Here is a 17,947-nt window from a genome sequence, read left to right as displayed (position 1 = left end):
TAAATCACCTTCCAACAAATATCTAACTCGTTCAGATTCATCCACAATCATTACCTATTCAAAATAATATAGCCATAGCAGCAAATGTGAGGATGTTTTTCATAACAGTAGTTAGAGAGAGCATACAGATGTTTCTTCTTACAACTACATCGACATAAAACAAGATAACAAATGCATGGTCTGTTCAATAAGCCCAAGAGAGAGTGTTGCCAAAGGAAGCCAAACTGCCATTGCCTTGGTTTTTGAATTTCCAGTCTCTTGAATTATGAAAAATAAGCTGCTGCTTAAGTCACCTGTGATATTTTGTTATGTCAGCCTTCACAAAATAATCAGGCAGCAATCAAAATAAGTGCTTTATATAAAATAAACTTTTGAAAAATTGAAAAATTGTCAAAGCAATTCATAGTGTAGATGGTAAATGGCACTTGTCACTGAAATATAATCATGTAGCTTGAAATATTTGTGTATTGGACAGAGTAAAGCACCAGACTCTACATTCAGGCCAAGATTCAAATTTGTTTGTTGTTAATGTTGATCACATTTCTACCAGCGTGAGAGTGGCGGGGAGCAGCACGATGAACCATGTTTATCACTCGTAACCCACTTCACAGTCAATACGTTTTAGAACTTTCAAGTCCACCATGACAAAAAACAGTTTTGTCCTTAAAGCTGTCAATAATATATGGTTGGATTCTCTCCCAGCTCAAAACCTGAATCAAAGTAATATGCGAGTAGAGTATCAGCAGGTGATGCTGGTGCATCAGTCCTAGATAATTAAAGCAGATTTGGGGAATCTTACATAGTAGAGGTTTTATCTGTATCCTAAAATTTAACCCTAACCTTATTATTTGGCTTTCATAACAACACAAACAATATGGCAATGCAAAATTAGAAAGTATGGAGTCCTTTAAAATCCCAGTTGATGAGAGGGTCGATCTTTTTGATGGAAATCCTGAGGTCCTCTTCCTAAGCACAAGTGTGTCAGTGTTTCCTCAACTAATCGTACCCATTCCAAGAATCAGATGTTATCATCTTCAGTCATATTTCTTTTCTAACTCCAGACTGATGTATTGATTTTTCATGTGACATTTTTACTTTCAAGTCATAGAAGCAACTCAAGCCTAGTATTTCCCAAGTTGAAATCTTGATTGCATCTAACTTCACCAGTGTCTATTGACTTTAACCTCTCCTACTTCACTCTTTCTTATTTAACAAAAAAATAAAAGAACCTGTTTCCAGCAAGTCATTCAAATATGGGTTATCCTTACTTCAGCTCCCTCTCTTGTTCAGTTCATTTTATTTCTGTTCTTTTGGGTAAGGGAGAACTAATGAATGGAAGATTATTACGGCCATGACAAAAGCTGGAACTATTAATAATGACTTCATTAAAGTATATAGGACAACTCTGTGATACTAGAGATGAAGAAAAGCACACTAAAATGAAAACAATAAGGTAAGAAGGAGAAAAGTGGGGACCAATTCAGCGGGGTCGCAAGCTAGTCCTCTGCCGTTGGCACATATCCTAGAGGTGCACCAGTTAGAGTTCTGGGTGCTCTGCTTCTGACCCAGCTCGCTGATTATGGCCTGGGAAAGCAGCAGGGGATGGCCCAAATTCTTGGGATCCTGCACCCATGTGAGAGATCCTAAAGATTTTCCTGGCTTTGCCAAGCTCTGGCCATTGAAAAAAATTTGAAGAGCTGATCAGCGGTTGTTAGAATTAACTCTCTCTTTCTCTCCTTCCCTGTAATCCTGACTTTAAAGTAAAATAAATAAGTAAAAAAGAAGTAGAGAAACTAAAGATAGAATTGCAAATAAATTCTTCATAAGCGGTAGAGATATTGAAATAACAATTGAAAAGACTTCAAAATTCTCACACACTCTGGTAATATCTCATGGCAATAATCTACAAATGAGAATTCACATTTACATCTTATCATTATTTTAAAATATTTTATTTTGTGATTAAAATGAAGCGACCATGAACTTCTAAAGTACATTTTTTTGTTGTGTGTTTCTGACTGAATGTCTTCACACTTATCTGTTGCATTCTTATGTGTCAGTATGCTTATCAAACATGTCAAAACACAAATATAGACCTGGGTGAATTTGAAGAATCTCATATCATGCTTATTTTTTGAAATCATAACCATAGTCATTTGATCAAATCAGTCATCATTGTGAAAAGTCTAAGCGGTTATATCTCCAATTTTATCAGATATATTAAGTCCAGGAATTCCTCTAAAAAAGAAGGCAGAGCAAATCAAAACCTAAGTGTTTTTAGGAGGCTTTTCCTGCTCTGAAACATATTCAGTCTCTGCAGGCACACAATCCGAATTCCTCTGCCTCCCCCACACAATATTATATATAGCTCTGCAATATAATGTATTCAACTCACGACATTATAGTCCTTAAAGGTCAGTGTAGCTGATTAGGCACTCGTTCCTGTAGCCAGCCGTCACCTCTCTCACTTCCCACATCAGACTGAAATGGCAGAATCCCAAGTACATCTGACAGAATCAAATCTTCCACAGCAGCAGTGAATGTGGAGTGAGTTTAACAATGATTTTATTATAAGCACACTAGAACGTGCACCAACAATTTCCTGGACAATAGTTTTCTTGATAAAAATTTTATACGACACAGTATCTACCATCTGACCTCCAGCTATGGCTTTTAACTTGGAAATCTTTCCCAGCATCTTAAAATTCTGGGTGTTTTCTATTTTCAGGCAATGAAACAAACATGAACGATGTAGCCTCTTTAGTGCTCATTCATGAAAGTAGCCACAGTGAAGTGGAAAGGGTGCTTTGAAGAGCTGGGCATGACTCTCAACCCAGTCACTTCACAAACCATGTACCTTCGTTGTACATGGAGGCTTAGTATTAACATGATCTCATCTCTCATTTCATAGAGCAGTTGGCATGCTGTGGGAATCAAACAGAAACTGCAATCAAGAACTTAGTCCAAACCCGGTAAATGAAATGTTCCACTAGTTCAGCAGCCGTGAGTTCTTGTTAAAATTGTGACTCCTGAAATTTGTAAGAATGTTTTCCTCTTTCTGTGAAAGTGTTAAATGTGTACCTTATGACTCCGCAAAAATTGCAGAGGATAAATTTCCATGACAAAACTAAAACAAGTTTTATATATACATATCAGCAAAGAGGAAAATAATACGATTTTTAAATAAAACGATATGAATACTAGTTTGAAGTAAGCTTTGCCTATAGATAATCCTGGTTAAAATTTTGAGGCATTATGTGCTATCTGCATTCTCTGACATGTCAAATCCCCCTAATCTAACATTCACCCCATTGTAGAACCTAAATATTACTTGTAAGTAGGCTGAAATAAGATAATGTTGAATTTCTGATACATAATCACTTGTTATTTCACAGTAGCTGTCGTTATTTCATATAGAATCAGACATAATATTACTAAAGCAAATTTGTAGTCTATTTTACCTAAATTAGAATATCACTCAATTTAACTTAATATGATCCTGACAGGTTAAAATAATGCTAAATTACAGTCTCCAAAGAGACAAATGCTTATATTATATAAAGAAATTTGTTTTCTTCTAAGTTTAACACAATGCTACTCATGTGGCACAAGCAGATACACACACACAAATATTCATGTTAACTTGTGTCTTCACCAATTAGCTTCGACAACTGTTTAACAAGTTAACGTATGTTCTATCTTCTGCCGGACTTTGATGCAACATAAAATTCAGAATCGCATTTGTGGTTAGGATGACAGACTCAATTTTGCTCATCTCACAATTTAAAATAATTGTTTCTCCAGTGCTAATATATGGCAATGAAGAGGATTCTACATGCACTGAATATGGTCAGTCATTTATACAATGACTTTAAAAAGACTGATATTAGTAATTTTTGCATCACAACACATTATAATAGGAATGATTCAGTTTCTCATAGAACACATATGATCACTACACGAAACATTACAAATTCTGCGAACTAAGCATACCTTTTCTTGCATCACAGATTATTTTATTAAGTAAAGAGCCAAGAAACAATTCTTAGAAATATGAAAAGTTATTTACATAATATTTTACATAACAAACTCCTTATGAGAAACGAGAATATTAAAATTTCAAAAGTACAGTCACAGCAAGTGGTAGGTGAGGCATGAAGATAAATCAAATCCTATTTTTTGCCATGCTGTGAAAAGACTGCTGGCTTTTAATCATCCTGATGTGCCATATGTAAATTCCATCAAAAAAGAAGTTTGGTAAATGTTATATTACAAAACCACAGGGAACAAAGCTATTTATAAACATCAATTAAAATATAAGGCATACTCTAAAATCCTTAATGATATGCTACAAATCTAGCTACATGCATCTCTGATAGTTCCTAAATCTTTCCACTATTTTGATGTGCAGACAAATCTCTGAATTCCCAAAAAAGCCCATTGGCTTCTAGTTGCTCAAGATTATTAACAAGTTCTGAAATGACACAGCTACATAAGTTCGTCATTTAGTAGTCCCAAAGAAAGAAAAAATATAACTCAAAAGAACTTCAGAAAGGGCATTGTAGATGTACACAAGGAGAAGTAAGTATTTATGATCACGCCCTGGAACAAATGACCACTTTTAGGTTAAAAAAAAAAGAAAAGAAAAAAGAAAACAACACAACCAGCAAAGCAACTCAAAAAGTCAATATTTTGCACAGCATTAATTTGAAAAAGACATTTACAACTAAAGCACTGGCTGGTCAATTGCTTCATGTTGTATATTCTCTTTTTCTTACTCAACTTGGTTTTTCAATTTTTCTTTGTTTTACTAGTAATGTCTTCTCTCAGTATCTATACAAATATATATATATATATATACACACATATATATATATATTATTTACTAACCATGTTTTCTGTCAGTCTTATCAGTTTTCTTCATACTGGTTTCAGTTTTCTCAAACTCTTAAACACAAAATGTCCCTGTTTCCTTTCCATATTTTTCTTTCTGCCCCCTAAGATCTGCTACCAGACTGAGGCTCCTCCACTGCAGCTGTTTTTAAAGCATCTACAACAATTTCCCTTGGAATTAGGAGTCTTCTCAATGTGACATTTATTCAGCCATCAGGTATCCTGCAAGAGGCCACGTGGAGACACACCAGTGCATAGAACTCAAATGTCATTCTTTCCACACACAACATCAGTGTGTGAGAGCCACTTGATCGCGTGCGGTTCTCTGCTCCAGGGTGGTATTATTCACCTACCCATACTAATTTCCCTCCAGTGGTTTCCAGAAACAAAATTCTTGCCTGCAACATCATGCTGTACATTTTCCCTACCCCTAAAGCCAAGAGTCAGTGGGCGGAGGGTTGGGAATCTGCTGTGAAGAGAGGAAATACGGCCTCCTACCAGGGAGACATACAGTACCTAATATCACAGGGGTAGACAACAGAATTATGCTTATCATTCCCCATGACCAGAGGCAATGACAAGAGGAAGCAAACTCCTTCAAAGGGGATGGCATCATGTTAGATACAAGCAGTTGCCACAAAAGGTGCTTGTGAAGCAATGTTTTATTTATGGTTTATCACAGCATTTCAAACACACATTGCCTACTTCAGAAACTACTGCAAACCACATACAAATGAAATTAATATTCCTCAGGTGTGTATTTTATATGGACAATTTTTTTGTGTAAAGAGCTTATTATTTGGGGGCAATAAAGGAATAGCAGAGAGTTTCAAATCTCTAACATATTCAATATTCATTTGTGCATAAAGTGAATCCTGTTATATCTGTTTTCTGATTAGGAGAAATTTAATGCTTCAGTTCTTTGTGATGTTCGTTGCTTTGTTGTAACTGATGTGTAGTTTGAATGGCAGGTGACATTTCATAAGATTTAAATAAGGTAAGAAATTAATCAAATTAACAAATAGCTTTTCTAAACTATAATGAGGCATTTGCATATAAAGTGTAATCGAGACTATAAATACAAAATGAACCTCAAACTACTGAGAAACATCGTGATGTGCATTGTTAGATGCTATAAAATATAAATAAAGAAAAAACACCCTGAAAATATTCCCAATTCCAAATTGATTTATGATATATTTTCTGGCTGTAATGTCTGGCTTCGCTGCCTTAATACCCGACAATCCCTATATCTAGAAAATTTATTACTTCAATTTGACATAAACAGCAAAAGTAGCCATTCATTGCAACCATTTTCTTGCTTTATCCACAAAACCACTTAAAGCTATCACATCAGCAGGAGATTCCAAGATAGAAGAAGACAGGGGACTTGAAATAAATTTACTCAAAACATAAATTACATAGAAATTAAGAGAATGAGAAGCAAAGATCAAGAGCTACTCATGCTGTTATATCAAGAAAACACTTGCTAAATAATGGTCTAGAGCTGGAGACAGCAGAATTGGCTTTCAAAAATGTAGAGAGTAAATATTTTTGGCTTTGTGGTGGACACTTTTATCAGTTAGGAGGGGCTAATTTGTCTTTGTACAGTGAAGCAGTTGCAGATAACACTTAAACAAAAAAGTGGACCAGTCCCAATAAATCTTTATTCACAGTTAACAGGCAGTGCAATAGATTTGACCAATGGGCCAGCTTTTACCAATACCTAGGCCAGAACAGCGCTGACCTACAGCACTTTCTCTGATGATAATAAAATAATCTCTATCTACTGTGCCTATTGAGGAACTGATGTGTGCTAGTGACATAAAGAAATAACATTTTAATATATTTTATATTGACTGATGTGGTTCAAATTTAAATAGTTGCTTGTGGTCAGTGCCTCCCTTGTTGAACTCTATACCATTAGAACTTCAAGTAAAAAGAGCTGCAAGAAAGACTAATATTCTAAGAAATTATTTATTTTGAAGAAATCAGACATCACACATTTCAACAAATACATCTTCAATGGGACAAATTCAGTATATTTCTATGGGACTAGTGAGCTTTTTCCTAGAAAATGCAAAAAAAAAAAAAGGAAAATATAAACAGATGGTTTCTATCTGTGTAAATATAGAGAGTTGCTATTTGCCAGGGCAAAACTGCCAACAATCATTTTCATTTTAGCTTCTCTGACAGTAGCACTGTAAAATAATAGGCTTAGAATATTTTATAATTGTAATAAGGCATTTGAGGAGAGATTACCAACCTATCTGTAGGAAGATTTGCTCTTGTCCTAGAACCTAAGCATTACTTCAAATTAAATAAAGAGCATTGACCAGAATGTAAGCTAAGTTCCAGCATCCAGATGGCCTCTGTGGTACACAGCTCCTGGTCTGGCTGAAGATCAAGCCCACCTTCTGTTGCGTGTTCCGTGGCTAGCTAGCTCTTGATTATCACTAATGATCCTCTGCTGTAATGTCTCGTTAATGCACTGCTCATCCTGGTTTTTTGGGTGTATACAGGACTTTAGCTTTTCTAGAAAGAAGTCACTTGTTATGATTGGCATAACTTAATAAAAGGATTCTTGATCTTGTTTTTATAAAAAATTGACACAGGGGATTTATTCATGACACATAACAGATGAAAAAAGTTTATGGAAGTCAAATTTTCATTTATGCCCTGAGTTTAATAAATTATTAGAAAAGGTATATTCTGCTGGAACAATGCATAGCATTATCAGAAAAATTACTGACCTTAGTTTTCAGTTAGATATCAATGTCAAGCATTTTAAAATGCATATGTTACTTATTATATCAACAGTAAACATCACCTGCTATGGCTATAAATGTCTGCATCAGAAAGGCCACCTATCTTATCCGGGTGAGATCACAGGACGGAAAATTCAGTTTGGTTAAAAAGAAAATGATGTAGACCAAGTTGCCCAGTCATTCATTCAGTTATTGGCCAGCATGCAAAGACCTAGCTTGAGTGAAATTTTCAGTCTGCCCTATTGCTCAAAGAGCTAGTAAAATCTGACTGGATTGTCCTGCTGTTACCATCAAACCTGTGGCTACAGTTTTTAAGACTGTAGTGTAGTCTCTCCAAGAGTAAGAAGTTATGGATGTGAGTAACTGGAGTGGAGAAGGAAAAACAAAGCAGTGGAGAGCTCAGTTCCTAAGTGGTGATTTACTCCACTGGAGTGTTTAAAGATATTTAAATTGCAAATAGCCTGTGAAATGCACTTAGCAATTTAAAGAAAGAACAAAAGATGAATATTTTGCTCTAGGGGACAAGGATGGCACACGTGTGCTTATGACGGTAGTACAATTCTCAATTTCATAAATTTCAAACCAACAGTAACAAGTGCTTTGAATTATTTCACTTTCAGCAGGGAAAATACTGCCTGCAGTTTCTTCAGTTTTAATGTCAAAATCCTGCTTACATCAACACCTCCCTTTTTATTTGTCATTTATAATTATTTCAATATAATCACGTATCATTTAAAAACCATTACATGACAATAATCACCAGCAATTAGAAGACTGCTTTTTAAATATCGCTTATTTTGTTTCATTTTGTATGTATTTTTATGATCTCTATTTTGAATTCTTTAAGATCATGGATCTATTTTTGCATTTGGGGCACATCATTCTGAGAGGATGACTATTTTCTCAGAAATATTTGTAATCACCTAAGACATTTTGAGAGAAGGAGATAGGAAAACAGACTAGGAAAGCCACAGAATTGCAAATAAGCATATTAGGAAGAGTCATGAATACCTTCTTGTCACCATAACCAGAGTTATTTTCAGTAAAAAATATTCCATTTAGGAACTAGCCTTGTGGTGACTCAGCACATTAAGCCATGTTTATGCTGTCAGTATTCCATATAGAAGTGCTGACTCGGATCTCTGCTGTTCTGCGTCTGGGTGAAGTTACTTCTAACACCCGCATGGGAAGGTAGCTGATGATCCAAGTACTTTGGTTCTGGACTCTTGCTTGTGAGACCTGTATGAATTTCCTGCCTCCTGGCTTTTAGCTTGGCCAAGATCTGGCTGTAGCAAAGCGTTAGTGAAATAACAGATGAAGCACACTCTTTCTGTCTCTCCCTTTCTCACGTTTTCTTGACAATGTTCTGTTAAATACACAAATAACTGTATTTTTTTCAGACTTATACATTTTTATTGGAAATGCAAATATATAGAGAGAAGAAGAGACACAGAGAGAAATATCCTCCATCATGTGCATCGACCCTGAAGTTGTTGCAATGGTAGGAGTTGAGCCAATCCTAAGCCAGGGGCTAGGATCTTCTTCTGAGTATGGGTATTGTACATGGCGACAGGTGCTCAAGTGCTTGGAACATTCTCCACTGTTTTCCCAGGCCATAAGCAAGGAGCTGTATCGGCAGTGGAGCAGCTGGGAAACAAGCTGGCACACAAATGAGATGCTGGAGTGTCCAGGTGGAGAATTAGCCTACTGAGCCACCATCGAGACACATATCTATATTTATGTATTTTTTAATGTCTTTGAATAAGATTAAATATGAATATGCATTGCTCCAAAATCCCTATGTTTCTTTTGTTCATAGCACCACATTGAGTCTTCAAGTGGTAAATCTTCAGAGCACAAAAACTAACATTTGAAAATGACATAAGGACTTCCAGCTGCCAACAACTAAGCTTTTGGAAGAGAAACAAGGACCACAATATTCAAAAAAAAGCCTCGGGCCCGGCGGCGTGGTCTAGCGGCTAAAGTCCTCGCCTTGAAAGCCCCGGGATCCCATATGGGCGCCGGTTCTAATCCCGGCTGCTCCACTTCCCATCCAGCTCCCTGCTTGTGGCCTGGGAAGGCAGTTGAGGACGGCCCAAGGCTTTGGGACCCTGCACCAGCGTGGGAGACCTGGAAGAGGTTCCTGGTCCCGGCATCGGATTGGCGCGTACCGGCCCGTTGCAGCTTACTTGGGGAGTGAAACATCGGATGGAGGATCTTCCTCTCTGTCTCTCCTCCTCTCTGTATATCCGGCTTTTCAGTAATAATAAAAAATCTTAAAAAAAAAAAAAAAAGCCTCATTGTATCATCCAGGATCTTGTTCTTACAGGTGAGTGATAGCTATTACACTCATCTTCCAACTTACTGAAATCAAGAAATTAATAAACTTTTAGTCATGATCTTGTGTGGGGTGGAAGAATTGAATCAAAATAATGGTCAATCTTAAGAACACTAAGAGCTACTCTCAGGAAGCAACTATGATTTCCGCAGAGGCATGGCCAATGAAGAGAGTTCATCTGTAAAAATCATTAGTGAAGGGGGCCAGCGAGGTAGCCTAGCAACTAAAGTCCTCACTTTGCACATGCAGGGATCCCATATGGATGCTGGTTCTAATCCTGGCAGCTCACTGCCCAATCAGCTCCCTGCTTGTGACCTGGGAAAACAATTGGGGATGAACCACAGCTTGGAACTCTACATCTACGAGAGAGGTTCTGGAATCCTGGCTGCGGATCAGTGTAGCTCTGGCCATTATAGCCACTTGGAGAATGATTAGCAGACTGAAGATCTTCCTTTATATCTCTCCTCCTCCCTGTATGTTTCACTTTCCAATATAAATAAATAAATTAATTAATAGAATCAGTAATGAAAAATCAGTGGAAGGAGAAAAAAGCTGATACGCTGCATCCAAAGCTTTAATATTCAGTTTTCAAAATGGTCACAAACATAGGATATTTTTGTATTCCTAAAACAGGCAAAGAATCTGAGTTTCAAAAACATTGTTAATTTATTATTTGTGTTGAATTATAAGGCACAAGAACATAGGGGAACATAAAACAGAGAGAGATTTTCTTCAATATTTCATTCCACACATCCCCACAACAGCCAAGACTCAACAAAGGCAAGGCAGGGCCTGGAACGTAATCTGGGTCACTGATGTGGGTGGCAGGCACGCAGACACTGGACGGTCACCTGCTGCTTTTCGCACTGTGCGTTAACTGGAACTGGACCAGCACCTGGCACTCAGATCTAGTTTTACCCAACACTTCCAGCAGGTACCCTCTGGAGGTCACATGGTAGTAAGGTTTTTTTTTTAATGTATATCACTAGGATTATGAAAATCATGTATTTTAACTATAATGTGGGTTCTTTTGCGTGCATTTACTTGATAATAAACATTTATTAGATTACGTCTCTATTTTGTGCTCTTTCTGGTACTCTGAGTGTGTTTGTAAACAAAAAGGCATGCTCCCATGGTCCAACTGAGTGTGCCAGGTGTGTAAAACATTTTATAAATTAATACAATGAAATATGTTCTTAAAGTGTTGCTAAATGTTGTGATGGAGAAGGGAGAATAAATTAATTATAACACATTGAATTTCCAAAAAAGCATCTCTAAACACAGGGTCTTGACTATGAACTTTCCAAGACAGAAAGTCTGGCTTTAGTAGGCAAAGAAGGACACACAGTCCAGGGGCCTGAGGTAGGCAAAACTTTTCAAACACTGCTAAGGTCAGTGTGAACATCAAACAATGAAGACATGGAGGGGTTCCACATATGCCTATATTGATAGCAGTGACAGATCACAGAAAGAAAAGTAGAACACAATATAGATTTTTGCTGCCACTGAACCCGTGGAAAACTGAAACAGAAAGGGGTTTCAATACACTGAAAATTATGAAGCCTTACATAAACCTGGGATTAATTTAATTATTTCCCAAATGAATTGAAGGGTGCAAAACAAGCCTGGGTTTTCCTTCTGTTCTACCTGGAGTACAGAGTATTTTCTGAAGGCTGTCTACGTATTTAAAAATATGAGGATTTGAAACCATGGAAGGCATTTCAGATTCTGAGCTCATAATTACTAAGGTATAGAGGGAAAGAAATAAGGTTCTCTCTCTCCCTCTTTCTGTCTCTTTCTCTCTCTCTCACACACACACACAACACAAAGATGGAGAGTGAGAGAGAGGGACAGATGTTTTCCCACAGTTAATAAAATGCACAGAGGTATTATTTTATTTTCTTAGAAAAACAAGTGGGAAAACAACAAGTAACTGATGTGTGACATTTAGCTCATCTGTGATAATTACAAGAGAGTGACAGTAGAGCTTGCTAAGCAGAAGAACATAAAAAATTAGGAAGAGAGATCCCAGAGAGCTAGGTCAGTGAAAAAAATGTGGAAACTTGAAAGGTGACCTGACCGTGCTTCTCTGTGCCTGTGAGGTTGTAGCAGAAGCTGTGAGTGTCTTTGCCCGTGCAGAAGGAAGAGAGACCCGGGTTGAGAAAGGGAGATCAACTCAAACCGGAATGAGGGAAAAGGTCCCTGGGAGAGCAAAACAGACAAACAAAAACAAACGAACTTATATTTAGGGGGGAGAAATGCAATCCTCGTTGTCATAATTCAGACTACTGCTAATTCAAAACATTTAAAAGCACTTTAATTTTTTTTTCTTTTTTGTTGTATGCAATTTTTGGATTCATGGGGACATTTTCCAGGCCTCTGAAATTCTGGGTTTTTTTTTTGACAATGTCAATTTATAGAGTACGTGACAAAAATTTGTGTTATGTCATTAAAAAATAACCTGAACATGCTAAATCACAAAGTTGTAGTTATATCTTCATGAGTATGCATTTTCTTTTTTTTTTTTTGGTGCATAGCTAAAGACTTTTTAGGATATTGACTTCAAAAAAGATATTGTAAAAAATATATATTCTATATAACATGTAGAATATATAATTATATAGAATATATTATCACATATAATAACATGCAATATGATATGTGATATAGTATGCATATATTTATATAGTAATATATTATATATATTGCAAAGGAAATTAATTAGTTACACAGAAAGGGTTTCTGAACATTTACTATGGGAAGAGTCTATAGCAAAAGAGGATATAACTGTAGATTTCCAAGATTTTAAAAATATATTTAGTGTATGACATAGCAAATATCAGTGTACAATGCTTTAAAAAAATCATGGAACTGGATTCACATCCTTAAAATTTATAGAAATTGTATTACATAAAAAAGCTAAAAACTACTGAAAGCAGTCAAAAGATGAACAAAACAAAACTGAAATGCATTCAAATACTACAGAAAATGCTTATTTATCTTGGAAATGCAGCTACAATAATCTATTTTATGGAAATCCAGTTTTCTTAACTATGAAATAATGGTAATAGGGCTTTTTTACATATATAACAAAGGGAATTAGGTAACAGTCTCTTGTGTCTAATGGATGTTCAAGTTCATGTAAGTTGATATGGAATCAAACCCATTCTATTGCAGTATAAAATAAACTCTTTGAAAGTTCAAGTATGAATCACATAGTGTATATCTGTGTCTTTATTCTAAGCTGATAAACTCGTGGTTTTTAATTTAGCTTTTCCTGTGAGGACAATGAGATTCACATTAGATATAGTATTTGTTCAAACCACAGAAACATCTGCCAGGATTTTTTTCCAGGTTTTTTCATCCCAAGTCCAGTGTCCACCTTATTATATATATTTAGTACGTGCTTGTTAATATTAAATTGGTTTAGTTTCAAATTTATATACATAATTCCTAGTAAAAAGAAGCTTTGGATTTGAGGAACTAGACAGCTGTGTGTATGACAACAATGAATCACTATGTAGAGAATCACTCTGCTTTTAGAGAAGGCCAAAATGAATACAAGAAACCAGACATACCCTCCCACTGAAATAAGCAAAATATTTGAAATGCCAACGTGTGAAAGAGTGTTTACTAGGGGAAAGAAAGCAGTGAGCCCTGAAGATAAGATGGAGTATATCAGCCTTCAAATACTCACTTTACTGTATTCAGTGTATTCCCAAACTTCACTGTGGGGACAGGGACACAGGAGGAGCCTGGCTGGCTCCCAACCTGGCTGCTGCTCTCAGAAGAGTGCCAAAGACAAGGGCTGGCTGAGGGGTTCAGCACACATGTTTACATGACAGTGTGGGATTCCTAAATATGGAAAGATCAAATTACAGCACTCTTAGCACCATGGTCTGCAGAAGAGGTTTTTATCTTTCTTTATGAAGTAGCATAATATCACTTGACAGCATAGTGTGATAACTCAAAGATAAAAAATGTATAAACACTATTGTAGGTATTAAAATAAATATAAAACAACATTTTAATAATTCCTCCAAGACAAAGAAAAATCACAAAAATATTAAACACCAAAGAAATGTGAAACAAATGTGACCAAAGGAAATTAATATTAAGCAAATAAAAAGATGATAAATGTAACCAAAGCAGCAGCCATATTGAGAAAGGAAGGGGGAAAGCCAGTGTTGTCTCTCAACAGGTGAATCTTCCACCTTCAAGTGCCAGCATCCCATATGGGCACAGGTTCACATCCCAGCTGCTCCTCTTCCCATCCAGCTCCCTGCTTTGGGCCCTGCAAAGCAATGGAGGACGGCCCAAAGCCTGTACCCATACGGGAGACTTGGAGGAGGCTCCAGGCTTCTGACTCCTGGTGCCTGCTCTAGACATGCTAAGTTTCTGGAATTGTAACCATTTGGGAAGTGAACCAGCAAATGAAAGATGCTTCTCTTTGTGTCTTTCTTCTCTCTGTAAGTCTGTCTCACAATTAATTGTTCCACAATTAAGAGGAAACTTTTTAAAATTATTATGAAATACTTAACTGTAGGGTTCCTACAAGAAACTTTCTTCACCTATAAAGATGCACAGGTTAAAGAGAAAAAAATATTAAGAGAAAAAAGATAGAATGAAATATAGCAGACTAACACTAATTAAAGAAAGCTTGGAATTGCCATTTCCAAGAGACACTCAGGGAGACCCAGCTGCTCAATAGAATGTAACACCTTGGTTAGGATGCTGGCATAGTAAAAGAGCCGTAAGTGAAAACTAGGATTTGAATATAGTGCCAACTTGACTTAATAATCCACATTATTGGAAAATTCACTGTAAGGGAAGTACCGCACTAATGCTACATGCAGTGGTTGAAAATATGGGCATGATGTAGAAGACTCCTGACTATTTAAGAAATGAACAGGTGATATTCAAAGAGTGAAATACAAGTGGGAAACACACCTGAAAAAATCCCCAGAACCCCCAGCTATCAATTAATTGCAAGTAAATCCGTGATAACATTTTGGCTCTCCCCCTTTAGAATGACTATCATCCAAAAATCCACCAGTCAGTCAGTCAATAAATAAATACTAGTGAGGATGGGTGTGGGACAGATCACTAATACACTGTTGGTGGGAATGTAAACAACTACAACCACTTTGCAGGCCAGTTTCAAAAATCCTAAAAGATTTGAAAAATATAATGTATGTCGCTGGGAAGCTACCTAAGCAAATGACATTGGTTTATGTGCCCAGCACAGTAGCCTAGCAGCTAAAGTCCTCACCTTGCATGCGCCGGGCTCTCATATCGGTGCCTGTTTTAATCCTACTATCTCTGCTTCACATCCAGCTCCCTGCTTGTGACCTCAGGAAGCAGCCGAGGAGGACCCAAAGCCTTAGGACCCTGCACCCACATGGGAGACCTAGAAGAGGCTCCTGGCTCATGGCTTTGGATTGGCTCAGCTCCAGCCATCGCGGCTTCTTGGAGAGTGAACCATCGGATGGAAGATCTTCCTCTCTGTCTCTCCTCTGTATATCCGACTTTCCAGTTAAAAAAAAAGTGCTTAAAGAAAAAAGAAATCAGCTTATGATACATCTTTTTAAAAATTATATTTATTAATTTGTTTATCTATTTATTACAAAGTCAGATTTAAAGACAAAAGGAGAGACAGAAAAAAAGATCTCCCATCCTGTGGTTCACTACCCAAGTGGCCACAACAACTGAAGCTGAGCTAATCCGAAGCCAGTACTAGGACCTTCCCACAAGCAGGGAGCTGGAGCACCTGCTACAAAAACAAGCACCCATATGGGATCCCAGCACATACAAGTTGAGGACTTTAGCTACTAGACTACCTTACAGGGCTCTATGTTACATTTTGAACTCTGTTATATGGTAAGGAAAATTATGTATTTTTCATGTATGCTGTCCTAGCTAAAACACGAATGGTGAATTTAAGAATAAAATTTAGACACAGCTAAGTCAAATGTGTCCTGAATAAACACACTTTTTAAATTATTTACATTAATTCACTAAACAAAGAAGGCTTTCTATTTCCATTGCACTCCAAGTGTGAAAAAACTATCATGATGTACGGGAATCTACACTAACTCCACACTTACATCAAGTAGCTTACTGTTTCAACGGATACATGTATTCAACCAAAAGTTTAATATCGTTAATAACAATAGAGCTATCTGGAATGACTATTTACTTCTTTTTCTTCCCTTAGTTTTCTTTTTCCTAAGTGAAATACAAATCACATTTTCAAATTACCTGGAAGTATCTGGGTTGCAGTGTCAGGTGTCGCTTCCTTGACTTCTTGTATCACATCCCTAACATGGGTGGTCTGGCCAGGAACCTTCCTCTTTTGCCTTCTTGCTTCACTTTCCTAAGAGTTTCTGATGCTTGTGATCCAAAGGCAATCACTCTGTGTCTCCGTCACTCTCCAAACTATCAACCTGGGTTTGTTGATGTCTGCATTTTTCCCATTTATGTTTTAAAACATGTCCTGTGTTTGTTCATTGCCCCTATCTCAAGTAGAAAACTCAGGAAATCCTTGTGGAAAAGAACAGAGAACTAAGAGAACAGGATGCCATGACAATTAATGTAACCATGTTTGTTTCTCTGAAACTACATTGTCTAGACTTACTCAGCATCACAATGATCAAAATGAGTGGCCAATAGAATTTTTAAAGTATGAATATTTGTGGCATTTGATTTTTACTTCAGTAATGTATTTTTAAGGTAATTTAATATAATTAATTTTGTGTTACAGGGGGATGCCTTTGAAGAAATTTATTTTTCCCTGCATCAGCTTTGTCACAAGTACTGCATAAAATATTTAACAAATGCTATTAACTGTCTACAAATATAGCTTTGAAAAATTAATTTCTGTCAGAAATAGAAAAATAATTTTTTAAAGATTTATTTATTTTATTACAAAGTCAGACATACACAGAGGAGGAGAGACAGAGAGGAAGATCTTCCGTCCTATGATTCACTCCCCAAGTGAGCCGCAACGGCTGGTGCTGCACAAATCCGATGCCGGGAACCAGGAACCTCTTCCAGGTCTCCCACACGGGTGCAGGGTTCCAATGCATTGGGCCGTCCTCAACTGCCGTCCCAGGCCACAAGCAGGAAGCTGGATGGAAAGTGGAGCTGCCGGGATTTGAACCGGGGCCCATATGGTATCTTGGCGCGTTCTAGGCGAGGACTTTAGGCGCTAGGCCACGCCGCCGGGCCCGGAAAAATCATTTTTGAAACATTTTCAGACTTTTACTAAATTATTGTTATCCAGATATCAAAATGTCATTGGGCAAGATAAGAGCATAGAAGTGAAGTGATGAGAACATGAACTGCCCAGCACAAAGCAGAACGTAAAACTTGAATGGATGACCAGAAGAGTGAAGTGAGAGAAGACTACTGGAATGAAACAGGTAAGCAATCTATAACAGCGCAAAAGACACCAAAAAAGTAATGTCTTTAACCACAAAAGCTATTTTCCCCAAATCCGTAAGCATTGCCTAACAGTGCTGTAAAGATCACTGGTTCGCTAGGAGCAGCTTCTCTGGTCGCTTCTGGTCTCACAGCACATGGGAGAATCAGCCTCCCGTTAGCAAAAGTGTTTCAGGACACGATTCATTTTCACCTTTGGAGCATCACCAGTCAGCAATACACAGGAAGGGACTCCAACCTCTAAGTCATACTCTGTCACTGATTTGCTGAGTGACCTCCATGGATCTCTCTATGCCACAGTTCCCTCACCTGTCAAATATGAATTCCATCAATTAACTGAATATCTCACTTAGCTACAGAATTTTTTTTTTTTTTGGTAAATGCATACAACTTTGTAACCATATGAGTTTCAAATCAAACAATATTTAATACCCCAGAAATTCTTTCCTGCCACTTCCCTTCAGAAATTATGACTTTAAACTCAGACACAAGATTAGAATTTTAT

At 37.1% G+C, this 17,947-nt stretch overlaps 1 long non-coding RNA gene across 1 annotated transcript; it reads left to right on the top strand.

Moving 5' to 3' along the window:
- Window positions 1-2,909: 2,909 nt before the first annotated feature.
- LOC131479910 (uncharacterized) lies at window positions 2,910-9,607 on the top strand. Its single transcript, XR_009245166.1, has 3 exons — window positions 2,910-3,003; window positions 5,793-5,890; window positions 9,481-9,607. It is a non-coding gene; the product is annotated as an uncharacterized LOC131479910 (long non-coding RNA).
- Window positions 9,608-17,947: the final 8,340 nt, after the last annotated feature.

Source organism: Ochotona princeps, chromosome 3 (genome assembly GCF_030435755.1).
Source record: "Ochotona princeps isolate mOchPri1 chromosome 3, mOchPri1.hap1, whole genome shotgun sequence".
NCBI lineage: Eukaryota > Metazoa > Chordata > Mammalia > Lagomorpha > Ochotonidae > Ochotona > Ochotona princeps.
This window is presented reverse-complemented; position numbering and strand designations above follow the sequence as displayed.